Source organism: Cyclopterus lumpus, chromosome 22, assembly GCF_009769545.1.
Source record: "Cyclopterus lumpus isolate fCycLum1 chromosome 22, fCycLum1.pri, whole genome shotgun sequence".
NCBI lineage: Eukaryota > Metazoa > Chordata > Actinopteri > Perciformes > Cyclopteridae > Cyclopterus > Cyclopterus lumpus.
The window spans coordinates 5,058,281-5,085,356 of record NC_046987.1 but is presented as its reverse complement, the minus strand read 5'-3'; the positions used below and the strand labels follow the sequence as shown (position 1 = coordinate 5,085,356).

At 45.1% G+C, this 27,076-nt stretch overlaps 1 protein-coding gene across 1 annotated transcript in view; it reads right to left on the bottom strand.

The window, feature by feature from the left end:
* The window catches only part of alk (ALK receptor tyrosine kinase), a 308,750-nt gene that overhangs the window by 206,634 nt on the left and 75,040 nt on the right, over window positions 1-27,076 (bottom strand). The gene's annotated exons all lie outside the window — the stretch shown is intronic.

Here is a 27,076-nt window from a genome sequence, read left to right as displayed (position 1 = left end):
CATTGACTGAGCCATTACCACAAACACTGGGCCATGACTGTGGTTACATTATGAAGTTAAATCACACTCACACACACACACACACACATACACACACACACTGCACACCGAAGCCATATGCTTTTGGCTGGTGTTCAATGCCTGCTGTGCGCTTTGCTCTAAACTAGCTGTTCCTCACTACAGAGCTTTCACTTTTTTCTGTTTTTTTGCAAATTACCCAGCAAGCAAATGTAAGAATGAACGATAAACAAAACAAACAAAAATTATACTCCTGAATGGGGAATATTAAATGTCATTGTGTCCTCTTCTACCTTTAACAAGGAACATTAAAAATATATATATATATATATATATATACAGTATACACATTTAATATATATAAACATTTATATAAATGTATCTATGTATATATATATATATATATATATATATATATATATATATATATAAATGTATATATATATAAATGTATATATATATATATTAAATGTATATATATTTTTTTTTCTTTTGTATATATATATATATATATATATATATATATACACATGTATTATATAATTATGTGGACAAAGCTCCCATGACTCCGTCGCTGTAAACTCAATGAAACCAGTCAGCTGATAACCGCAGATGACTAACGCAACACAGTGAAATTAAAGTGATGAATATTTCCCTCAGCGTGGGAAGGAACGTGCATCTATATAAAAAAGGGCAATGAAGGAAGCCCGTGGGAATATGGAAGCGTGATGTGGGTGTGGGTGTGGGTGGGAGACAGGCTGTGACACCTACATTGTGTTGAAAGAAAGAAAGAAAGAAAAAACATGTTCGGTCACGCACACAGAAGAGAGAAGCCCGCTGATTTCTTCTTTTCCGCTCCTCTCTGAGGTGAGAGAACATTTTACGAGCTCTTTTACCAAGATAATAAAAACAGCTCCATCGATCTCACATAAAGACGACGATACCCTTGGATGATATTGGGTGTGTTCGGCTTCTAAATAGCGGCCACGCTGCTCTAGAAGATCACGTGTTCGCTTTGCTCACCTCGCTCCAGTTCTTGGGCCCGTGCCAGAGCGTTTGCACACGGCACCACACCTAACCCAGTATGGCCTTTCTGGGGGGGGTGGGGGGGCGTTACCTGCGCTAATGAGAAACGATCCGCCCCAATCAAGGGGGACCCCTCGTTAATTAGGCACTTCTGAGGCAGACTTTGCATGGCTGAGAATGTTCGCCGCACACAGACTTCTTTTCAGTTTCAAATTAAGAGAGAATATGAGGGAGATTTAAAAAAATTTTTTTTAGAGAATGTTACTGCGTGAGGTCAATTATTAGTTCTTGTTTTCTTGCACCAGAGGGTCAAAGAGAGCAGGGGGGCGGGGCTTGAGTCACTGCAGCCACTCTGCTCACCGATCATTCACCTGCAGCTGCAAAAGGGAGAGAGAGAGAGAGAGAGAGAGAGAGAGAGAGAGAGAGAGAGAGAGAGAGAGAGAGAGAGCGGTGTCTTCCTCAAGTGGGTAACATGTGGAACACAAGCAGGTGGATCTCAAGTGACACAATGTGCCCTCTGCCCTGCTCCATAATGTCCACTCTGCAGGGCTCCAGCAAACACTCAGTTTCACACCCAAAACTTGTTTTTGTTTTCTCTTGCAATCTTTTGACATTTGATAGAGCTGCTTGAAGATCAGAAAGAGGTCATTTTCCTTTTCCTTAAAAAATAACAGCGTCCTCCTGCTCTCTGCTCTGTAACCAGGCAACACAATTACAGCAAGCGCACTGTGGTTTAAAAAAAGAAAAGAAAATAGACAGTTATCCCAAATGTCTTGTGTTTTCTCTGTTGCAACAGCGGTGTTTACATTGCAGCATTGGCAGCTAGATTATTATTATTATGAAACCAAGTCGTCACGTCAGTGTGCAGCTTTTGAGTTCTGATGGGGATGCTTGTCTACTTGTGGAATTTCTTCCAAACCAGTGATTTGGAGATCATTGTTTCATTCACTAGCTGCTTTGTACACCCCCTTTGTTTTGTCAGCTATACTATTTGGCTTACCCCCACCCCCCCACCCCACCCCCCACCTACCCACCTACTCACCCTGGGGGCCCCCAGTAGTGTCTTTTTGTCTCCCCCCATCATAGAAGAAGAGGGAGCCCACCCCCCACGCCTAAAGAGTGACAGCTACACGCGCTTCAGAGGGATCAGAGACGCTCGTTCCTTGATGTTCGGCGGCTGCGGGAGACGAACATGGAGACGAGAGCGTCGTGTGACTGGACGCATTTCACTGACCAAAAGAAAGACCAAAGGAGAAAAACCAAAAGCAAACATGCATTGTTGTAACTGATATAAGAGTACATGCTTTCAAACTCATTGAGAATCGTTTTGAAGCTCCCCTTGTCGAGTGTTTGCGGTTCAAGGATCGTTAGGCACTTGAATAAATACCGTGCATATTCTGCTTTGTGCACATGAGACATGTTACTCCTGCAAAAGAGCGCGCAAACAAGTGGGCTATTTCGGTCTCTTGTGTTGGAGAAGCAATGTTCCGGACGATAAATTCCCTCCCTGCACCGCCTACACATCTCCTCCCTCTTGTGCTCTCATTCATTTAGAATATTGACTTTCACATACTTGTAGTTCTCTGTGTGCGTGCGTGCGTGTGTGTGCGTGTGTGTGTGTGTGTGTGTGCCGGTTAAACTGCATACCATGGGAGAGTGTGAACATTTGTGACTTGATGGCAGACATTTTCAGCTGGCTGTGGCAGTTTTGACATCTTCGCCGTGAATCACGGTTGGAGCAAAGAACCCGTTATTTAAGAGGCGGCATGACAGTCTCTCAGAGGCTACGGCGACATGAAGCCACAAATCAAATCCAGGAATTAGCACAAACAACCGCTGAGCTGTGATGCTCGAACACGGAGGCGTCGGCGCCGACCCCCCGGGGCCTCCCCCCCCCCCCCCCCCCCCCCCCCCTGTTTGCAAACATCTTGGCAACGTCGCATGCCTTCTGCACGAGGCTGAGCTAACAAACACAATCCATCAAGAAAGAGCCGCCTCTGTTTGGAAGTGGACATGATTTACCGCAACGCCTCCCCACTCCCCCTGTAATCACTCGAGTTAATGTAATGCGGGCAGGCTTTTAAAAACTGAAATGGTACTCTATAAATCTGTCCCGTCTCTTGACCTGCCATCTTTCCTTCCTCTTTTGTTTTCACCGGTGTATGCTCGTTCGCTCTCTCTCTACCACACACGCACGCGCGCACACACACACACACACACACAATATCAGTCAGTCCTTCAAGCCTCCTCTTCATAACAGCAGTCTCTCTCTTCCTCCGTGAAATCGGACTCTTGCGCCTTATCCCGTGTGATAACCCCCCCCCACACCCCCACCACAACCCCCCCCCCCCCGAACCCCCATCACCACTACAGAGAGGACAGCCACTAGCAGCAAATCATCTCTGTTGCCTCTCAACAGTTTGCCCATCGACACCTCTTCAGCGTAAAGTGGGTTTCCCACACTGCCCTCTGCCTGCTTTGCGACACGTTTACTCAGTGGTTGTTTTTTAAGTGTCTGATCTGAAAACATACTCACTCGATATGGTAAACGCTTGCCCATAATTCCATATCGAATTGCAGGGACGACAGACTACTGTAATATTGAAACAACATGACGATATAAAGGGGTCAGTGTGTTGGATATGACGACCTCTAGCGGCGAGGTTTCAGATTGCAGCCAAGGGAAGCTCCCCACCCCTTAAAAAAAATGAAAATGCATTTGGCCCTCTCCACATCCTGTGTTTGGTTTGGTTTTGTTTGTTGTAGATCTATAAAACTATACTCGGTGATGGTTAGAGAATAGTGGGTGGATTATAATGGAGCAATTACACATAACACCGTTGGGCCGGTGGAGCTCAGATGAGTTACGTCTCCATGCAGTGGTTTCAATTCCACGGTCTCCCGTCGCCTGAGCTGGTTTACCGAAAGGAAGCAGCGAGTTATGTTTCACTCATAAGGTGTGTGTATATTGCTGATCTACATAACAAAACTGCCATTTCTTTTCTTCTGTCTTCCAGGTTACGTTGCCTGCCATCGCTTGACACGAGGCCCAATGGAACGACGCGACGGAGCGCGGCGGACGATCTGCTTTTCGACGGTTTCAGTGTCAACGCTTTGCACCCTTTTCACGGGTTACGTTGGTCTCTATCTGAAAAAGTTTACCAACTCGATGGCTTTCCTGCTGCACCTGGTTGAGCTTGAGGGCCACCCCCACTTTGCATTAAACATTAATGCAAATATCCATTCACACACAGCCCAATGTGCTCTCAGTCCGGCTCGTTTGAGAGGTCGGCTCTGTGCCACATTCCTGCTGATCTGAGTGGGAGTGAGTCTGTGATGTGTTGGGAGAGCTGTGGTTCAGCAGCTGGAGAGAGAGAGAGAGTGTGTGTGTGTGTGTGTGTGTGTTTGTGTGTGTGCAATATGCGTATCTATCGTTTTCCAAAATGTGTATCTCTGTGTATTTTGATGTATAACATAATTTTTTTATTTTTTAGGGGACAAACTAAACACACCCATTTCCTTCTAAAAAAACGTGGTTGCTTTGATTAGTTTATCATTTAATGACGTTCTGTGGTCGTTCGTTTGTTTGTATGCTGCTCTGTGCAAGATTTAAATGGTGGTGGACATTAAAATGCAATTCTGCTTTTGCAAATGGTCACGGGCTAAAAAAATAAATAAAGACAAAATGTCTGTGTGCAGAAAATGACAGGGACAGCTTAGTGCTCCAGTAGCGGAACAATGCCACGTAGGCAGAGAGCAAAAAGCATGACCGGGCTCTTCCAATCCAAATGGTAAGCTTGGCAACTCCTTTTCTAGAGACTATAGACTGACTGTTGCTGGCAGCCTTTGCATGTCAACAGAATATAATCACAACAAACGTCCAAACCTTGGAATCCACCTGAACAACACGTTCCATTACACACAAAGACAAAAACATTAGCCGAGACAGATGAATCCACCGTGTGTACCTGTGAGTCGGGGGATTTACAGTATATCTACCTACCACCGTGCAGATTAAGGCCTTATGTAACAATCTTTTATGTAATCCATAGCGCTAACTGCTCAGGGGAGATTTAGTACCTTGACTTTGTCAGTCGGCTGGTCCCATTTACAATGGCACACAAAGGAAAACGCTTTGCAAGGCATTGTGGGACTCCAGGGGAGAGGATTTGGGGTGAGCTTTTGCCGGTGAGTGACACAGTGAAACCGACGAGGCGGCTTGGACCGGGTAAACCATTGTTATTGCCATCATCTGCATTCAGATTTCACCTGTATCAATGGACGACACCCGGCCATGAAAATAATTTTATTTAACTAGTCAATCAGCCAATGGGCTACTGCCAACCACTATGAATTGTACTGGATATAAATAAGCAAAATGTGGTGCTGAGGAAAGCTTTTAGCCTGTTTACTCAGTGTATCCTTTTTCCTAATGCAGTCTTTTCACCTGTTTCCTCATGAGAGGATTTCAAATAAAGTTGTCTATTCTAACAAAGGATTTTTGCAAGAAGTGGAAAAACCATTTGTTACACAAACATACATGAGGGAAAAGAAATAATTCAATCCGAAAGAAGTGGCCCAGAAGCCTCTCAGAGGCCTCTTTGCTGCATTCATGGACTTCCTCGCTCCATCATGTGAATGACTGCATTGCCCGATCAAAATGGTGACGGGCCGATTGCCTGGCCTCAAACACCTTCCCACTCGACACTGCGCCTCAGTTGGCCCTGAGCATAGAGTATAATATATATATAGACTACCGTTCAAAAGTTCGGGGGTCACTTAGAAATGTCCTTATTTTTCAAAGAAAAACATGTTTTTTTTTCAATGAAGATAACATTAAATTAATCAGAAATACACTATATACATTGTTAATGTGGTAAATGACTAATCTAGGTGGAAACATCTGGTTTTTAATGAAATATCTACATAGGTGTATAGAGGGCCATTTCGACAACTATCACTCCAGTGTTCTAATGGTACGTTGTGTTCTTAGAAGACGAATGGATGGTTAGAACACCCTTGAAATCCATTGTGCAATTATGTTAGCACAGCTGAAAACAGTTATGCTAGTGAGAGAAGCTATACAACTGCTGCAAATGGAGCATGCTTTGATGAAAGCAAAGTTTGAAGAACAAAATTAATATTTCAAATATAAATCATTATTGCTAACCTTGTAAATGTCTTGTCTATATTTTCTATTCATTTTGCTACTCATTTGATAAATAAAAGTGTGAGTTTTCATGGAAAACATGAAATTGTCTGGGTGACCCCAAACGTCTGAACGATAGTGTATATATATATATATATATATATATATATATATATATATATATATAATATGGACAGGGCCTTTGTTGCATCACCCACAGCCTCAAACTGTGAGAAACATACACTTTTTTGCCCTTTTTGGTTGGTTGCACCGGCGGTTCCGGTTCTGAGCAACACACATACAGATTGTTACATAAGGCCAAGACACAGTGGCTTTCCACAGCAATGCTGAAGTGTTTCTGTCATTTGGGGTGCGAGAGCTCCAAAGACAGCGTTAGCCCGCGTAAACGTTAATAGGGGTGCCTTCACACTTGACCCCTGCACTTCCCTCGGGTCCTCAGCAACACACGCGGACTGACATTAGGCCAGCACCTTACGCCAACCAGTGTCATCTCCAGGTAATAAGTCTGTCCAAGTGATGGCTTCCCCCAAACAACAGCCGAGGATTTGGTTGGCCAGCCATCGGTAGACTTAAGATGCGGATGAGGATGAGGATGAAGGGGCAAGGCGAAAACTAAATCAAGGGCCCACCACTCCTCTCCAGATGGATGCCAACAGTGAAGAAGAAGAGAGGATTGACAGAACGCCCCTTTGACCTCGTTTGAAAAATGTCAATCAATAGAAATTGCACCTTCATTCCACGAGACAAAGACACATTGTTACCGTGGGGCTTGCTGCCAAGATTAAACTCCTCCTCCAAAATAATAAGCCTTTCATCGAGTCCATCAGCTGACATTTGAGAAAGGACGTTAAACTTCAGGGAGACATTGTTGAAGTTTGTTTGTTTGTTTGTTAGTGGCCTGTGCTGAACTGAACATGCCACTGCTTTAGTTCCACGCAGAGTTGTGAATTAAGTTCCGTTTGAATTATTATTCCTGGAATAAAAATCTGGACTTTAAAAGAAATGTTTTAAAAATCAACTCTTACAGAAGGCGCTTTGTGATTTATCATCAGGCACATTAACAGATAATGTTATACTGGCTCATTTACCCACAATTACTACAATAATTCCCAGCATGAAAGCTGAAGGCAGTAGCAAGATGTAATGTTTTCAAGGACGTTTACACTGCATTCATTTTTTATTTTGTAGACTCACAACAGCGGGAAGGCTTGATCGGCCGCCAGAACAGGGAGTTTCCCTTGATTCACCGCTCCGGTGGATGTTTCATCGTCAGGGTGCCAGCTGGAAGACCCTCGAAGTTGGATAAAATCCCACCGCCACTGGTCCTTCCATATCCTCTGACTACAATCACCCGGTAATGTTCATCAACCACAGCCATGAGGACCACTGAGACTGACACGCTTCCCATTAATGGACCCAACACTTCGATTGTACGATTGCATAGCAGTCTAAAAGAAAAGGACCTTATTTCTTATAGTTTATGGTCTCAATTACTAGTTTCAAGTCTTCAATGCTGCTGTTCATTTCATAAATGATGGTCCCATTTAGAGTCAAATAAACCATAAAGCAGCGTATGTATGGGAATACCTTGTGATTGACAGATTTGGGTGACACCTCTAACTCAGATTTTTAAGTTCAGGAAAGTAAAATGGGACATTTTGATCGCCAAAAAATGACTTATTCAGCTTTCGTTGTGCGACACCCTCTCTTCCTGGTTCCAGAAAAACCAAGATGGCGATGGCCGAAATGCCCGAACTCGAGGCTTCCAAACTGTACTGCAACATACCAATGGGTGTCCACTCCTTATTAACAGTCTCTGGTTTAAACCCACAAAATATAAAATGTTCTTCTGCGCTCTTAGATTTGGTCACTTCCAGTGGGTCACCACATCAACAACAACAACAACAACACCAACATACCTACAAGTTACACTTTGGACAGCACAGCAGACACCGCTAACAGTACAACACTTGTTTCAGGCATCACACCTCATTTACACTTGTATTCATAACAGCAGGTGCAGCCCACAAACAGTGTCCTAAATGTACTGCTAACATGAACAGGTGGTTCCTCCTCGCTAGCTGGCTCACCTCCAACTAAAGACGTGACTTGAAAACAAAACTTTGTAGACTTGGGTCAACATTTGTTGTTTTTCCACGATGAATAAATTCATCTCGCGTCTGCATGGAGAATAAATGAAAACCAGAGTGGCATATGGCATAGTTCAGCATGATTAGCATAGCGGTAACTAATACAGTTACGACACACCTCACAGTACGTTCTAAAGAAATATTCATACCGGGTTCCAGGAAATACTACCATTGTCAGATCTGAGGGATATTTCAGGCTTCACAAATCTGTATTGATCCATAATCCCATTACCTTCCCCAAGACCTCTTGAGGAGTTTGTGTGTGCACTGTAAGTAGGACATATCATATGTGCGTGTGTTTGTCCGTCTCTCCCTGAAACCGGCCCGTTATCGATCGGCCGCTCGCATTAACGCCGGCTGGAGATGCAGCTGGAAACACGAGGGCTCCCTGAGCAAACTTCCTTCATTAGTGTCAAGTGCCATCTCGGGAAAATACGAGGCAATCCATTTCCCCTGGCAGAGAATCCTGACCACCAAAAAAAAAAAAAGAGCCATCCGCCACTAACAATAAGGGAATTACTAGCAATTGCATTAACATGTTTGGTTTCACAAAACAAACCCGGACTAGTATTGGATCTAGAGGAGGAATTGAATTCTGAGATCACACTTATTCATATTATGTGCACCGTGAGCGGAAAAAAGTCAAAGATCAACATTAAGCGGGCATCCGGCTGTGTTGCACGAAGCAATTACTAGTGGTGAAAAACATGCTCTTGTACGTACACAAAGGAACAACTCACGCTCCGCGCAGGAAATATGTAAAGTGAGGGCTAGCGGGGCAGCGGAAAAAAACAACCAGTAGGCTTAGAAGCACGCAGTCCTTTCCCAGACACACTGTGATGTTTAAATGGTCTCCTGCTACTTCTCTAATTCCTGCGGTTTCCTCCACCCACCCGCTGGCCCGGTAGCCGTGTGTAGTAACCCATCAGAGGAGAAAACTAGGCAGGGTGAATCACAATTACCTTTCCTCCATCTGCCTGCATGTGAGTGCTATCTCTCTCTCTCTCTCTCTCTCTCTCGCTCTCTCTCTCTCTCTCTCTCTCTCCACATGTATATTTGCACACAAACAGCCGCTTAGCTCACACACCAACAGCACATTATCATCCATGCAGAAGCCACTAACTTGCAATGTGGGCCTCTTCATCTACCCCCCCCCCCCCCCACCCACTATCATTGCCTTTGCGCTAACCCCACTCGAAGGCAACGACGCCGCCCTCACGTCCCTCTCGACATCCCCAGCGTGAGCGTGCACCCGACCGGCGCTACTCGAGAGGCCGACGCTGTAATCTAGCGCCACCGGGCCCGAGCGTGTTTGTTCCACCCGATGTGGGGGTGGATTCGGCTGAAGGGACCCTAACTAACGCCCGTGGTGATCAACGCAATGCCGGTTTGTCTAATTGAGTAAAGAGTCTCCATCTTTTCTCAATTCAAAGTGTGAGGGGTCAATGTGTCGGATCAATACTGCGTCCGTTCTCTATCTCTCATGTAGCTGTTGAGCTAATCATATGGCAAAGGGTTAAATTATTTGAATAAAATGTCCCCCCCCCCCCCCTCCCAGAGGGTCCCTTTAACAAGGCTTGTGTGAATGCAACACCCAGGAAGGCGTTGCAGGGATCCTTTGATCAATAGCTTCACAGGAGCCATGATTGTTGCCCAAATTGCCCGTGATTGAATGGTACGCACGTGTCCTCGCTTGTGTGTGTGTGTGTGTGTGTGTGTGTGTGCGCGAGGGAGAGATTAGGAATGTTGTACGTGTGTCTTTCACGTGTATGCCTATGCACACAAGTGACCTCGTACATCAATCACGCTCTGGCAAAAGCAATACTGACAAGCAGTGAGAGACAAATCCGATGGGATTTCTGTCCCCCCCCCCCCCTTCCACCGCCTCCCCACCCAGCCTCCTGGAGCGCGGCGAATGCGACACCGGGCTGTGATTGGGGAGTTGGAGAAGCGGGGGGGTGGGGCGGGGTGGGGGTTGGGGGGATGGTGGATGGAGTGTAGAATCACCTTGCCCAAGGGTACGGCCTGCACAGATCAATATCTGTGAGAATTGATGCCAAACAGTGGAGAGTAGGTACATGTATAGTGTGTGTGTGAGTGTTTGTGTGTGTGTGTGTGTGTGCGTGTGTGTACAGTGGCCCAAAAAGAGTCAGACAGGCTGACAATAAGCAGCAGCTCCCCCTGTTGGGTAGAAAAACAGCTGAATTGAAGATTATCTATCAGGCGACTGTAAACACATGAAGAGGATTTAGTTTATTGTTCCACAATGTCCACAAAGCTTCGGAATGTGTGCTATTCATTTATTTAATTGCAACCCGCATCATATTATAGACATACAGTTTGTACAGCAGAGGCTGCACACAATGAAGTATCAACGGCCACATGAAAGTACTCATATTGCAGAATGGTCAGACTGAGGGAATAATGCTTGCGCAGCATTTTTGTTGGTTGGAGATGCAGCTGATTCTAACCATCAAACAAGCGTCATGTCGTGCTGGCCATCTCATTTGCATCATGCATAATATTTAGGAACATGCAACTCTCGTTAGTTCTGAAGAGTTCTGAAAACCACATTTTGCAGCGCAGTAAGCAAATATATATCAAATGTGTATTCGCTCGTTCAAAATGTTTGAGAAACGAGTGTCTGTATGTTGGAGCGCCGGAACCATGCGAATACCAATTTGCATGGAAAACTGGGGCGAAATATATTCGGACTGCGCCGGCAGATCTTCACTCGCATTTTGTGAAGAAGAAGAAACAATTGCAATTAAGTCTCTCTTCAGTGAAACGTGTGTTTAGAAGCAGCTCGTATTTTTTTGTAGCTGCTGCAAGAGGTGAAAGTACGGCTTTCAATTATTTACATAAATCAGCCCCGGAAGCACCCGGGGCGTTTTGTTCCTCTGGATGCTTTGATCATATTCTTCTGCATGTTAATTGACAGACCAGCAGAATGCAGCAGGTGTTGGAGCGCCATCTCTAGTTGGGTCAGTTTGGATTAAATAACGAATGTCTAGGGTTTGCATGTATGCAGCATGTTCACAAATGCTTCGACAAATAGGAATAAGATTGTGGTTCCAAATAAACACAATATGGAATTTGGCTTCAGAGCATTTACATTCATTTCCTGCACAATGTGTGCTTTTCTTTTGCCCCAGCAGAGACACCCAGCTAGTATTTATGTGCGGCAGCAGTCATAAAACCTCCACCCTGTCCTTGCACACCTTGGACCCATTGATGCGTTTGATAGGCGCTGCCTACGGTCTGACATTATTTGGCTCATTTTTCATCTTTTTCGCACTCTCTCTCTCTCTCTCTCTCTCTCTCTCTCCCTCTGTGTGTGTGTGTGTGTGTGTGTGTGTGTGAATGTCAGTCAATGTCAGTGAAGTATCTGGGCGTGTGCACGGCACACTTGGACATTTATGTATGTGTAAGCAAGGTAACGGAGCAATAATTCACCCACGGGTAAGCTGTCCTACAGAGCGTCCAGTGTCCTTCCGTGCTGCGTTGTGATTGAGGGGGGCAGTTAGAATAACCCCCGCGTCGCCGTGGCGACACATACAAAGTGGGCCCGGAAAAAGGAAAAAGACAAATAAAGAACGCCGGAGAATGTATCGCTGAGCGGCCCGTCGAGTGCTGCGTCCTCCACCTCCTCCCCTGAGGTGGCAATTTTTGTCAGGGGGGTTTGCTGTCGACAAAAAGCGTGCAAGTGTGTGAGAGTGTGTGTGTGTGTGTGTGTGTGTGTGTGTGTGTGTGTTCGACTCACAGGAAAGTGCAGCTGCTGCACAAGGGGAGTAAATTGAAAGCAGGTAATCGCGGACATCGGGAGACTGTCGGGAGACTCGCAGACAAGAGACACAAAAGAGCTGTTTGTGGCTTTTATTATCTCCCCCAGGAGATCATGTGTTTGGCCTTGTGTGTGTGCGTGCGTGAGTCTGTCCACCGGCCTAATCATTTGTGTCCTCATTTAGAACTGCAAGCCCAAGGAGCCTCTCGTGGTTGCGGTGACAGCATACTCTTTGGACTGTTTTACGCGACTCCTCCCGACTTGTTGTTTCCGCGATGGATTACAAACTGATCCGTTCTTGATTTGCACGCTTTGCGTTAGACAGTTGCATGAATGTGTGCGTGTACGCTCGACCAACTGATCTGAGCACTGCCTACAGAGTGTCTCCTCATGTCGGTAGGTGTGTTTGGCTAACGGGACTAACGGCCAAAGGGGTTCATTCGGCTAAACGCAGCCCCGTCTTCGGAGAAAATGACTTTTTTATACAGCCAAACTGCACTGTGAATTATTATAAGGGATGACGTATCAGAAGAGCGTTAATAATCAATAATTGTCATGGAGGTGGTCAGAATGGTAGACGGGTCCAACACACGCATCACTTTCACCCAGGAGGCCGCGGTACATGTCCCTATGTGAAACCAAAACCAACGGAGTCATTTTAAGCCAATCTATTAAAATATGACCTCGAGCGAATCTGTTGCGTGAGATTTGCTCCATCTGTTAGTGTTGACCATTAAATCAAATGTGAAGCATCTCATGTCTCTTTCTTTGAAATTATATGGTGAGGTATAATTTCTCTCTGAATTTCTGCAGTTCATTGACTATTTCGATGCTGGGAGGAAGAGAAAAGCAACCGAGGCTGCAGTGCAGTGATTAAGGCCATATCGACATCGGAATTAATTCCTGATTGGCTGGCGTGAGGGTTATTCTGCCTCCCAGAGAGAAAGCAATTCCCCTTAAAGATCCCCCTGCCCGTCATTTCCCCACTTCTACTGGCACACCTATGCAGTCCACCTTTCTTTCTACCTCTTTTTTTTAACGGCAAAATCCCTCAAGAGGTGCAAGCTCATTTCCTCAGCCAGAGGGCATCGAAGGGTGAGGCGTATCATTCTACATTTGTCTTAGAAACAGAGGGGGACAGCATATGAATCACTTTTACGACTGAACCATCGCCGCTACAGCTGCTATAATATCTTGTCATTCACACACGACGCCAAATGCCAGCGCAGTGCTGCCACTTTCGCTGCGAAGTGCGCCCATGTTCAAAGGGCTGAGAGCGATGACATCCCTCCCCCCGCGGTAATGATAACATTTGGATGGCCCGGGGCCCACTGGGAAGCTGGGTAAGAGACTGCGGGGCTGGCAGCCATTGTCAGTCAGCTGCTGTCACAGGGAGAGAGGGCAAATGCCAGAGCGTCTGATGCCTCGCTGCACGCCACTCCGTTTCTGACAGCTGCCAGCGCCGGCTCGAGAGGCGGGGGGTGGGGGGTGGGTGGAGGGAGGAGCCGAGCAAGGGAAACAGTGACTGGGGGGTGGGTGGGGTGGGGGGGCGTCGCCTTTGAGGTTTGAGATGCCAAATCAAGGCCCGACACAAAATCTACTGCGAGCACATGCACATTGGGGGCCAAACAGACAATTGAAGAGGAGAAATAAAAACCTGCGGAAACACCTTCATCGCATGTCACTCCGGACATGTGTGAGGCCAGCGTGTGCACACCATCAAAGTGTGATTCGCTCTCCGCGGCCTGCTGCAGAACAAAGTGCTTCCTTTTAACCTGCTGCAATTACCAGGCTGACAGAGGATAAATGGTTTACCCTATTACTGCTGTGGGAACACTAAACCTCTTAATCACCCCCCCCCCCCCCAATGGGAAAGGGTGTCAAAGAGTCTATTGGGGATCCTTTCAGGCTCGCTAGACCATCTTTGAAGCAAATCAAAATCAATAACCCCTCAAAAGCGCCTCTGAACCTTCAGCCAGGACTTTTTTTTAAAGAACAAAACTAAATGCAAAAAAAACACCCAAAATACAAAAGCGACATCAGAAAATTCATGGCTTCCGTGAGCAGGCACAATAAAAAAAACATATCTTTAAGCCCTGGTAAACACTGCCAACAGCTACTTCACAAAAGGGTGTGATCTATTTTCATCATTTCTCGAGAGTGGTCTCCGATACTAAAGCACACATTCTTCAGAGGAGCTGATGAGGGACTATTCAATTCTTTATTCCTCTGAAGTATGGGAATATATTACATTATGGAAAATGAAAGACACCTCCTTTAGCACGCTGTACGTGAGAGTCTAACCGTCTAACGCAGATTTTAGACAACACAAAATACAGAAAACTATATATATAAATTGCTGAGTTTTGAAGTGGACATTTAAGCATCCAGCTTGTGGTGACATAACGGAGCGTTTCCCAACAGGATTTTGTGAGACTGAGGTTTGGGGGCATTCATCCTCCTGACGAAAATGTTGTATATTTTTCTTAATCTGGTGCGTTAGACCTATGAAGAGCGCTGTGCTCTTGTAAACAAGTCTGTGCTCTCGGGGAGAACGTTGTCCACTATACAACAATTTAATAATGTAATCACCAATTGGTCGTATAGACGGTGATGGACATGTTGTCTCTTTGAGGAGTGGAGCGAGTGTGCAATTTTCAAATCACCACTTCTGATAGAGGACGTCCAAGCTCCATTAACCATAAACCAGCAATTACAGCAAAGCCCAGCTCCTCAGTTGCTCAGATATCCAGCAATGTGTACTGGGTGGCTCATTTAAAGGCTCATTAAAATAAGTTCGCCAAATGGGCAATTTGTTTAATTGTGTCGAAAGCTAATGCGCATAAATCGTATTAAATTGAATAGCTTTTTTCGAAAGTCTATTTTTTCTTTCTACAAAGCCACAGAAAATAAAATACATATTCATGTTTTTTAATTTTGGCAAAGCAGTGTTTTTAAAGTGTGGAAACAGGATGTGGGGGGGGGGTGGGGGCTATAAGTTGCTGGCAAATGCGAAGCCATATGTGTTCCGCGTGTCGGAATCTAGCGAAACGAAAGGAATTCATCACCATTTGTTCCAAAATGTGTTTTGGGTGCATGATTTATATTTCAAAATCTGTTATGGGCCGGGGGGGGGGGGGGGGGGGGGGACACAAGCACATCTTGGAGATCTGCTTGCAAAGCTGGCTGTTTACTTACCGCCAGCAAGAACTTGAGAGCAAACAACATGCAGATGTAAGGCTTTCAGGGTGCTAAACGGACACTTTACACTGCCGCCGCATGTCTGCTCTCGAACCGCCGACGTCTCCCTGCGATCCACCAGCAGTGCACAACACAGAGATGGCGGATGTTGGTGAACCGAGAGAGCGAGAGAGCGAGAGGACATTCATCCCAGGAAGTGACACTTCTAAAACAATCACTGATTCTGTTGGAAGAAAGAGGCTCCGGGACGACGCTCCTCCCTGAGTGAGTTTCAATCAAGCTGGGTGTGTTTACTGAAGCATGCCCCCCCACTGCCCTTAACACCACTGGTGGGCATCACTTGACGGGCAGTGAACACGGTTGCGCCGCGTCCCCCAGCTGCCACCTCCCCCAGCTGCCACCTCCCTCGCCAAGGCCTTTCTGCTTCGGATTGAGGGTGAGGAGGTGAAGCGGTCCCGTGGTCCTTCTCGCCAAAACCCAGACAATCGGACTCGTCGAACAAATTGCTCTCAGCAGCTGTTCCCGCAATCTGCCTGCTGAGCTGAGAGTAGTGAGCTGCCGCCACCGCAGTGACCCCCCCCCCCTACTGTAATCTATGTCGGAAAATGAGGCACTTTCGTCCCTTTCAATTTGCCCTCGAACGGCCTCGTTTCACGCCTCTTTTTTTTGCACGACATATTGCTCGCTGCAAAACTAATAGAGGGGTTGTGTTCGGCAACGGAAGTTGGGTTTTTGATGAGAATTCGCAGACAAGATGGAGAGCGGTCTCAGAAGAGTGACTGCTTCTCCTGGTGAATCAAACAGGTTTCAACAAACGCAGGACTTTTGTTCCAGTAGACAGTAAAAGTAAACGCTGATGTTTTGTCCCATCCGTTATTTGTTAAATAAAACTATAGAACAAAAACAAAAGTGTCATACATATGTGCACAGGCTAATTGCTGGGCATTATGCATGTTGATGTCTAATGTCAGGTTTCTATTTGACCTTGTGACGAGACGAAACACGGTGGCTCGTGTGGAGCCAAGCAAGCCTCGATCTGCAGCATCGAAGCGGCAGTGAGGGACCAGGGTGAGCTGGATCTGATGGATGAGCCCCAGTCTGCATTGGTTGATGCATTATAATGAGGTATAGGTGGATGACATCCCATTACACCACTCCGAGACCCCAAAGCAAATCGTCTTCCCTCGTTCCCCCAGCTGTTTTCCATTTCCCTCTCTGCATCTTATCCTGCCCTCCATCTCTCGTTTGCGTCCGCTCCCCACTGACCCCGTATGCCTCCTCCACCTCATTTCTCCTCCTCCTCGGCATCGACCCCATCATCCGCATTCCCAATCTCTTTCATCCGTTTTTACTCCCCTTCCCTATCCCCCCTGCCTTTCTTCATCTTCCCCTCATCCCTCCATTCTCTCAGGCCCTTATCAGCCAAGGTGGGCCTTTTCTCTCCAAGAAGGAGACGGATAATCCACTTTGGCTTTTGGCGTGGGCTGGTTACTGCGAGAAACAGGTGTTTAATGCTTCGTGGTGGTTCAGATGGCAGACATTGGACGGAGGGGAGGTCCCATCAGGCTGATTTAATGGGCCTGAGTGATGATGCGTTAAAGATTTCCTGGCAAGGTGATTAACTAAGCAGTGTTCCTAGTTTTCAGAAAGATTACTGAAAAACTAAGGTGGTATTATTTCCATCGTATACATATTTCTTTATTCTGGGATACAAAACTTTTTTTACCCACAGGGTTTTATAACAGAAACCCCCATATGCATTGTTGTTGTTTTTCTTTTGCACATTTGAGATACCAGATGTCCAGCAATCTGGCACTTGTTTTCTTTTATTGTAACTAATATACTAAATAAATGGCCTCCATACAAACAGTTGTCCATTCAAGGTGCAGTTTGGGGCTGGTACAATCATTATAAGAGAACCTTTTATGGTGAGAAAACAACAAACAAACACTCTCTGCTGTGGCAGCTTTGCTGTAAACTAAAACAGTAAAGCTGCAGGGCCACAAACACGATTCACAATTCACTGCTCGTACTCACACCTGCGAAAAAAAGTAATGCACTGTGATGTCTTTAAGCCACGGAGTTGTGAGCCAAGACACGCAAGGCTGACTCTAAGGAAGTGAGACGGCGTCTCAAAGGACAACAAAGGACGAGGTCGCGGTGGAAGTCAAACAGCGACAGGACTTTCACCCAGGAGACCTCTGTGAAACCAAAAAGTCAGCTTTGGCTCAATACGTAACAAATTTAACCCAAACTATGATATTTTCCTAAACCTAACCAGGTGAACTGATCGCTCGCCTCACTGGACATGAGTAGGAGAACGCAAAAAAGGTAAACACATTTTTGGAAGATATGAAACGAAGCAATTCCATTTATTGGATGAGCTATATCCAAACTTTACAGACTTTAAGCATCCCCAGTGTTCTCTGCACAGACACGAGTCAACAGGCCATAACGTGATCACTTTGTTTCCCTTTTAAAAACATATACGATTATATATGTATGTTTAAAATGCGGGTAGATGAAATCAAGCATTCTGATTGGTTGAGAGTGAGTCACGGGGTGTACTTTATTGAGCCATAATGTCCTGTTTACATTTATCTGAGCGTTCCATATCAGTGCACACTCAAAATAACAGGTAGATTTTGCGCGGCCGTTAGTTGTCATTTCAAGCTTCACAGTTATCAAACATGTTACTTTGATATTTTGATGAGTGGTTTAGACGAAGAGGAACTTCAGGTGGACGTCATGCCACCATAGATAAGAAAGAAATTGAGACCTATGAAATGAAAAAAAGCTCCCTTCAAAGCTACTGGGCACCAAATCTAAAATGAAAGACACCGTTGGAATGATAATAATAATAATAATAATAATATTAATAATAATATCCTTCTGGAGAAGCACTTCAACACCGAGCCACCGGCAAAGAGAGAGAGAGAGGTCAGAAGCATCAGAGACGAAGGGGACATGAGAAACGTTTTGCACAAGTAATGGAGATATCCAAATCAACACGAACAAACGTTAATGTTTAAATTAAATATTATTGTATTGCAATTGTCCCATTGTCATCTTAGATATTGTAATGGGAATTTTAAAAAAATCAGCAATGTGAATGAATGAGATCTAGCTAACAAACGTGATGTTCCCAATGCTGTTTGTCTGTTGCATAGCAACGGCCCCGCACACGGGGACTATTTTCTCTCGGCTACTGAAATGCGATACACAACGTTTGGTGGCTACAACTATTTTGTGCTGAAAGGCAGCTTACTATTTACTTACTATTTATAATGTCGCTGGCAACTGCATTATAAAAGCAATAAGGTCCTCGAGGCAGGACTGTATCATCAATAATGTCCGGTTCAAGGGTTGCTTAATAAGGGTTGCTTAATATATATATATATATATATATATATATATATATATATATATATATATATACACAGTACAAGCTCGCGTCCATAAATGGTTGTTCCTGGTATCTGTAATGATGTTGTTCACTTGCTCTAATGCTGAAAGTTCGCTCAGTTCCACCCTCGGGAAAAAAAAGATGAAAAATAAAGTAGACCGGCCAAACACATTTTACATAAGACTTACTTGGAAGCAATTTGCCAATTTCCATTAATGGACACAGAGAGCCGCAAAAGAAAATGGAAATAAAAAAATAAAAAATCCGGCAGGATGTTAATTATGACTCAACACATCGGGGGCAGCAATTTGCCAGAGGTTTACAGCCATGAAGGCCCACCACATTAAGTGGTTTAAAAGATCAAATTGTTGTACTGCAGCCGAATACCACTTAAAAGTCTTCACGGAGCCGCCGCCCAAGAAAAAGGGGAATCTTTCAATGGAACAACATTGTGCCTGTCTTGTTTATCATGAGTCATTTTCAACCGTCTCAAAGTATATACTTTAAAAAAAAAAGAGAAGGAAAAGAAAAGCATGTCGCCTTTCCGTTAACTTTCTCATCATTCCTCCCTTCATGCTTGTCATGGCTAACTTACCAGTGGACTATTTACTATGACCTGCAGTTTTCTTTCTCACTACTATCTACCACGCTTTACCTCTATCTCCTGGTTCAAATTGGGACCGACAGCCACAAACTGGGCCAAAAGAGAAACAGATTAGATTAAATACCTGGATCCCAACAGGAAGTATGGGGATCCAGATTTATGAAATCTATAATATAACTGCAGCAGCATCTGACAGTCCTGGTTCTGGTTGACCCGAGCCTCCCTACCCTGCAGCGGGTCTCCAGCAGCGTGGAGCTGGAGCCGGAGGACTTTCTGGTGAACCTGCATGGTTCCCTACCGGGTGGCACCAGAGACATGCACCCAGATTAACTGAAACGTTGTTGTAGTGGATTTGATAAAGAAGAGAAGATTCATGTCGGCAAGGAGCCAATAATTCAGTGTTCAGTTTCTTACAAGCTGTTAGAAATCACCTGGGAAGCCATCGGCTTTGTTATTGGACATGTGATTAAGTGCGGTAGCGAGTTCATCTGCTGTTATTGGTAAATGGAGGGTGTTAGCTTCTTATTGAGGAAGATGTTGTAGATCAATACTGTTGAGAAAAGGAGCTGAAGTCTTCTCGATGTGGGTCATGTTCTGAATGCTGCAGGGATGGTAAAATGGATATCAAAAGTGCGGTTTATTCCTTCAAACTAGAAGCGTTTTATATATATAAATAGGGCCGAAGGCTACGCCACAACCCAGCCAACTCCTGGTTGTTCGGTTGCAGGAAAATAATATGGATGAAAAGGGAGTTCAGGCGAGGAGGAGGAGGAGGAGGAGTGATTACATCATGATGCTCGCTGCTCAAAAGTTGATGGACGATGTTTTCCTCATGTTGAATATTTGAGATGTCATTGGTCATACTCCCTGCTCCGAGAAATGTTTACTTTCCTTATGATGCAAATTAAAAAAAGATTATGTTTACTTGTATTTTTCTTGTGTTGAAAATAGACTCAGATTTCTGTGTTGCATAATGGCAATACATTATCCTTGAAAAATGTAATCTGACTACATTCAAACTGTCAAATGTGCAACATTACAGTAAAGCTGTACCATCTGCTTCATGATGACATGTTTATGATGACATATGATCACATGTTTATGATGACATGTTTCTGTTACAAATGACAGAGGGCCAATGTGACGTGAACCTGTGACTCTGAGATGTGAGTTCATGGTTCAGATGAACCACCGGGAGTTAACTGGTTGTCACCAGCTGTCTACGAGTCTAATCGCATCCAATGGGACTTGAGATATGTATGTCGTAATCATTACATTACATTTCATTCAGCTGACGCTTTCATCCAAAGCGACTTACATTCATTCACCGTAGACACAGCTACGGGGAGCAATTCAGAGTCAAGTGTCTTGCTCAAGGGCACATCGACTAGGGCGGGGATTGAACAGCCGATGCTCTGAATGAAAGACGGACCTGCTAACCACTGTTCTTTTACAATATGTTGGGATCAATGCATTTCACAAGTCGTAGAGTGTGCTATTTCTACATTATATCTGCATCACACCTTTAAATTGCCCAATGAAACTCCTCGACTATGCATCCAGAGCAACCCCGGCAGCCATTGCGTAAGCCGCCGGGTTGCTGCTTTGTCCTTTGCGTTCACACCAAGTCTATTCATGATGCCTATTTCGGGTCTCCCTGCAAGATGAGCAAACCAGATGAAGTTTGACCATTGCCACCTTCCGTACCCGTCAAGGAGGTCGACGGGGGTTAATAGCAAACTAAACCGCAGTGCCAGGCGACTTCTCGTCCAGGTTTCTGGGCGAGATAATAAGGCTGCCTGTCACAGGTAATTACTGTCATCATATCTGTGAATAAGGTTTTTTCACACAGTAATGATGTATTATTACAAAATCCACTGCATAAGCCACACATCTCACTCTCTCACACGCACACGCGCAGGGACATTCTTGGAGTTTTTTCTGCTCTTGCTTTTTTCTCTTCTCTCCAGACAACCTAAGGACAAGCAGCAGGCGAGATAACCAATCACACCCGCAATCAAAGGTAGTTTTAACACCCTGCTGTCATTGTATCCACCCATGTGTATCGGTGTTAGTGCGTTATATGTGCGTCTATCTTCAGGTCTTTCTGAAGCAGCGAGGGCATATCCGCCATCGGCATGACGCACGCGAGTGAAAGGAAGACAGCTGTGATCTGCCGTAAAGCTTTTTTTTTTTTTTTTTACAACAGGACCGGATTGTGTTACTTTCCGAAGGCTTTATGCGAGATAATGATTACTCTGGGTAATGCAGAAGTCGATCAAAAGTAGATCTTATTGACCATATGCGGCTAATGGTTTTATGGGAGCCTGAATGGAAAATCTGTTTAGTTTTTTCTTTTGAAAAACTCTGCAGTTCAATAACAAATTAAAAGAAATTCTGATGCTCACTGCTGGACGTGTAAGTAAGCCTCGTAGTTCACCGTGTCACATTAATTAGTTTTTTTTTCCTTTTCATTGCTCTCACAGCATCCTCCAAACCTATTTTAAATTTTTTCTTTGCCACCAGAGATTTCTTCTCCCCCTGCTCTCTGTTTTAACTCTGAAAACAAGCTCTCACTCATTTGTCAGAGTTCCCTTATCTGCAACCACACTGTGTTCTCCAGGACCTCGGGTTACTGCGGTGGGAGGGGGAGAGGTTTGCAGTGGTGTAGTGGTGGTGGTGGTGGGGCTGGAGAGCCCTGGACTCCAATACCAATGACCTCCAGACCATCCCGCCTACCAGAAAGCTCTCTCTTTTTCACCGGGATGTTTTCCCTTTTCCACGCAGCTTCTACGACGCAAAGATGGAAACGAGGCCCGTCGGTGCAGAGCCAGGCGGCCGTGACAAACTCACACTGTTTAGCTTGTTACAGCACTGAACCTTGCCGCTACATTGTCAAACGATAGGGTGTCCTGGAGGTATACAGCTGAGCATGAATCACGCAGCTCTCAGATCAAACACAGTAACCTCATCCAGCGCAGGAAACACGGGCAGAGTCGCATGAATCACATCCGTGCTCTTTGAAGGACAAAAAAAAGGGGTTTTGAAGGCGACCGAGGGATTGCTTCTCGCTTCCAACGCCTCCGTGTGGGATGTGACTGTTGACTCTTTACATCATGGCTGCTGTTTCTTACCGACAGATATTATTAGATCCAAATATTCTGGTACGGGCATGTCTGTATTTACACGACACATTAACATACGCAACGGGAGGACGTGAGCGCCTGTGGGGTGCATCACACCCGGGTGTAGGGCATGTTTACTCCTGTTTGTTTGGCATTTAAAAAAAAGGTGTCTGAACCAAAGAATGGGTGAAGCTCTTCTCCTCCGTGAGCAATGTCACTGTTGGCACCAGCTCAAACAGCACTGCTCAGTGGCCAAAGCTATAGAAGCATGTGGCTGGAGCCGGCAGAGGAAACCCCAAAGCTTTAGACATGCAAGTCTCTTTTCTAAGGAAGGCAATGACCCGTCTCTCCGTCCACCACTTTTGGTCCAGACTGACACATCTCCTCTAACGTCTGGATTGCCCTGAAATTTTATTGTTCAAACAATTAAGGTGCCCAGAGGACCACGACTAAAGACTTCATTAAACCCCTGACATGTACTCTAACACTTTTAGCTTTTAGTTAAACATCTGAACAGCTGTTGGGTGGACGTGGATGTTCCCCCCTCAGGGTGAACCGCCGTCCCTTTGGTGATCCTCTGACTTTTAATCTAGCGCCACCGTCAACAGAGCTCGGCAGCTGTATTGATCATTTCAAATATGAAACCGTGCGCGCCGCCTCACAGAGCTGCTGGCGTGGCCGTAAACTCTCAGGGGCAAAGATTCACACCAAAGAACAATGGGTCGCGGCCGCTGATGGCGCCATGAATTGTGCATATTGCGCAACCGCTATCCGCACCCGTCTCACGAGGTACCGGGCTCATGATATTAGAGCGCACACACAGCTAAGTGCAACTTACCCTTTGTTAGCTGCTGATTGGAAATATCCATGTGGCGAAGTAGAAACGGGCTTGAGGCCAAATGTTGGGAGGGTTGAGAGTCAGCCGGAGACAGATGCCTGTTGGGACCAGATTCTGTTATTCCAAAAAGTTATTGAGGACATTTATTGAGTGCAATAGAAACCTGCAGCCATTACCAGCAGGAACGTCTCTCTGAAGACGCATTTCACTGGGACTGTGTGGCAGTGCTGATCTTTGTGAATTGGACTGTTTTTTTTTTTCTCTTCAAAATGAGGCTAATTTGAGCAAAATATTACTTAATTTCACCGTATTAACATATGTGCAAATAGCACCGAGACACTGTTTTGCTTGGCATCGCAGTCGGGGTTGCATTTCACTCTTTGCGGGTGATTTGGGAATTGGAAGGTTTCTTTTTTTGTTTTGTTTGCACAGCGAAACAAGACACAAAACCCTCCAGCGAAATCAGCCGTGCAGTCATTATTTTGTTATGTATCATAACAAGATTTTTAAGTGGCCTTTCAGTATTAAGTATTCTGTCAACTTATGTCAAAGTCTCTACTAAAATAATTCAAATACAGATGTTTCTATTCACAGTGCACTCTTCATTGGAGTTGAGTTTCAGGTCAGCCTCAGTCTCCTACACAATGTGCTGTTTTATACCAACCAGCCAGAAAGCTCCTCTGGTCTAAATGCTAACTCGCCCTCGTAGGCACAATAGACTCACGGGCATCAGAATGAGTCGAACTGATATAATGAGCTGACATTCTTTCGGGCAGGACCGACACCTTGAACACACGGCAGAATTTTAACAATGAGATTGTTGGTCCGATGTGAGCTCGGGTCGGGAGAGAGTGACGGGAAGAGACACAGAGCGGGAGAGAAATGTGAGGAAGAGCTCTAATCGCATGTCTTCACGCGAGAGCGTCATCCAGAAAGCCAGAGTATTATCTGTATAATCCAGCTATCGTTTACACCCACACACTCATGGCTGGCCGGTGGACACATTGTGGGTTTACACAGGATTAGCTGACGAGAGCGTCCGGGTGACATTGAGGACGAAGGAAAGCGTGACGAAGGAAAGCGTGACGAAGGAAAGCGTGACGAAGGAAAGCGTGACGAAGTCTGCGATGCATTGACGCCTGTGAGGAGTGCTCTCTATATTTATCTGTGTGCGCAGGTCGAGTGCTGTCGTTTTCACATCGAAGGAACGCAGCGACGTTTCATCATCATGTGAATCTTAAAACAGACTTTTCTTTACAGACTCAGATTAAAATCTGCTACTCACTGCATTTTTTTTGACAGGTCGTTATAAGTATTAGTAGTAGTAGTTGTAGGGGTACAATACTTATGATAAAAAACTTTATCTCTATAGCCCCTTATATAAAGGAAATGCAGCACAGTTGCTTTATAATAAAGGAAAATAGATACATTTAACATATAAAAAAAAAGATAAGAATACAATTAAATAGAACACATAGAATGCATAACTTCAGATGGAAAATAATAGCTGCTGAATAATAAAACATTTGTAATAGAAACAATAATAATTACAATAATATGAATAATCACTACCCATATTTGCAGCGTGCACACATACATCAGGAACGGTCTCCATTATCCTCGACTCTATTCTGTTTGGCCCATGTGTGCACTCTCTACCAACCGACCATTATTATTTCACAGTTAACAGAGTGGGCCACTTGGCAAACTGGATCAGTGTATTTTACATGGCATGCTGCCATGTAAGCTTTTGAAAAAAAAAGATCTGATGCACATCCTTAGATTACATAAAAAGGGCCTTAAAGGGCCAGAATACCAACACAAGTCCTTAAAGGGCCTTAAAGGGCCTTAAAGGGCCAGTGTCTGGGGTTCTGGCAGCATTTGGCGGTGAGGTTGCAGATTGTGACTGAAACTCCCACGACTCAAGGCACGATGAACTGGATTTGAAAAACTACTGAATTGTCATAAGCGAAATGTACATCAAAGGTACCATTACCATGCATATGGATATACAAGAATACACACTCTTATATCTCTACTTCTTATGTAGATACAGCCTATATGAATAAATACCCACCCACCCACGCACACACACACACACACACACGCACACACACACACACACAGAATCGTCCCCAGCTGTTTGAGCGGACTTCTATTCTCATTCGCCCCTCGTTCAATAATTCATTGAGTCCAGAGGCATATTCCAGCCTGATATTTACTGCATCTGCCTGCAGGGATGCCACTCACACCCATCCCTGAACACAACAACATGAGTGCACGCGAGCGAGGGTGGCGAGAGAGAGAGAGACAGAGAGAGAGAGAGAGAGAGGCGGCTGTGGAGCCGGCACGCTGCGCCACGGTGCCGTTACCAAGCGTGATTAAAACAACGCCTCGGGTCAGCAGAGGATTGGGAGAAGGAGGCAGCCAGTTGCCCCGTCTGCTTACAGTGTGCTGCCTTGTGTGCTGCCTTGTCCCGGTTGGTGAGACACTCCTCCGGCCCGACATGTGTCCACGCACAGGTTTGGATACACGCCTCATCAAAGAGGGTTACGAGTATACGGTATTCTTTACATATAACATGTGTGTCCTATTGCAGAATTATCTAGTGTGTGTGTGTGTGTGTGTGTGTGTGTGTGCGCATGAGGCAAGCACCGTGCTGCATCCCGGGTTTTTAAAGGAAGATATAGCTCGAGCACTACTAACACAAAGCACACAAAGCAGACGGGGAAGCGCACCGCCGTAGCCCATTTTCTCAGAAGCCGTTCCCAACGCTACTGTGCACGTGTCCCCTGGTTCCAGTGTTGTGCACATCGACGATGTCACATTTGCAGACTCACGCCAAAGCAGGCCTCCTCCGCGCGGCGCACGCACACACACACGCACACCGGGGTGACCCCGAGAACACAATGGGAGTTTTGTCTGAAGATGTTGTTTCAGATGAAGCATAATGTGATTAATAATCCATTAGCAGGGAACGTGTCGGTGTTGCTAAAGGGGAGGCAGGCGGCGGATAAGCTGCGATGGTACAAAGAGGTTAGGCCGAATAGGCTGCATGCATGATTTGTTTGTTCCAGTAGATCTGATCTTAGTTGGTCCCTCAGTGGGGAGAGATTCATAAAACATAAGGAAATATGGTATTTCTCCCCAAAATGTGTTTCCTTAAAGGTGCGTACAAAAAGTCTGCACTCAAACTGCCAGAAGAGCTTTCTGCTCTACATTTAAGAGACTTGTAAATCAATTGCTCTGAGAAAAAAAGCAAAACAAATAAATAAATAAAAAGCAATAACAACTCGAGAACAGTTGTGTAAAACTGCAAATTGAATACAAACGACGAATACAAATGAATACAAAAAAACGTGTGCGTTTGAGAAATGGTAGACTTTTAGTAGGACTATGCAAATAAATACCAGCATTGTTCCTCGAGGACCAGTCAACCTATTCATGCAAGACAGTGATATGTTGTAATCACACTGTAATAAAGCGCCAGGGCAAATCCCAGCATGCATCAGTTATGAGACAGAGGCAGACAATTACATGCCTTTATACGTTGTGGATGTCTTCATATTCAACCGATCCAAATAACTGGACGTTACCTGAAATGCGGGGCCAGAACGATGCTAGCACGGGAAGATGACGCAGTGACGCGTTAATACAGAGGGCTGAATGTGAATTATGAAATAATTAATGCACAAAAGCAGAAGCAAAAACACATTTGAAATATATCATTTTAATTTCAGCACCCCAGACAGTT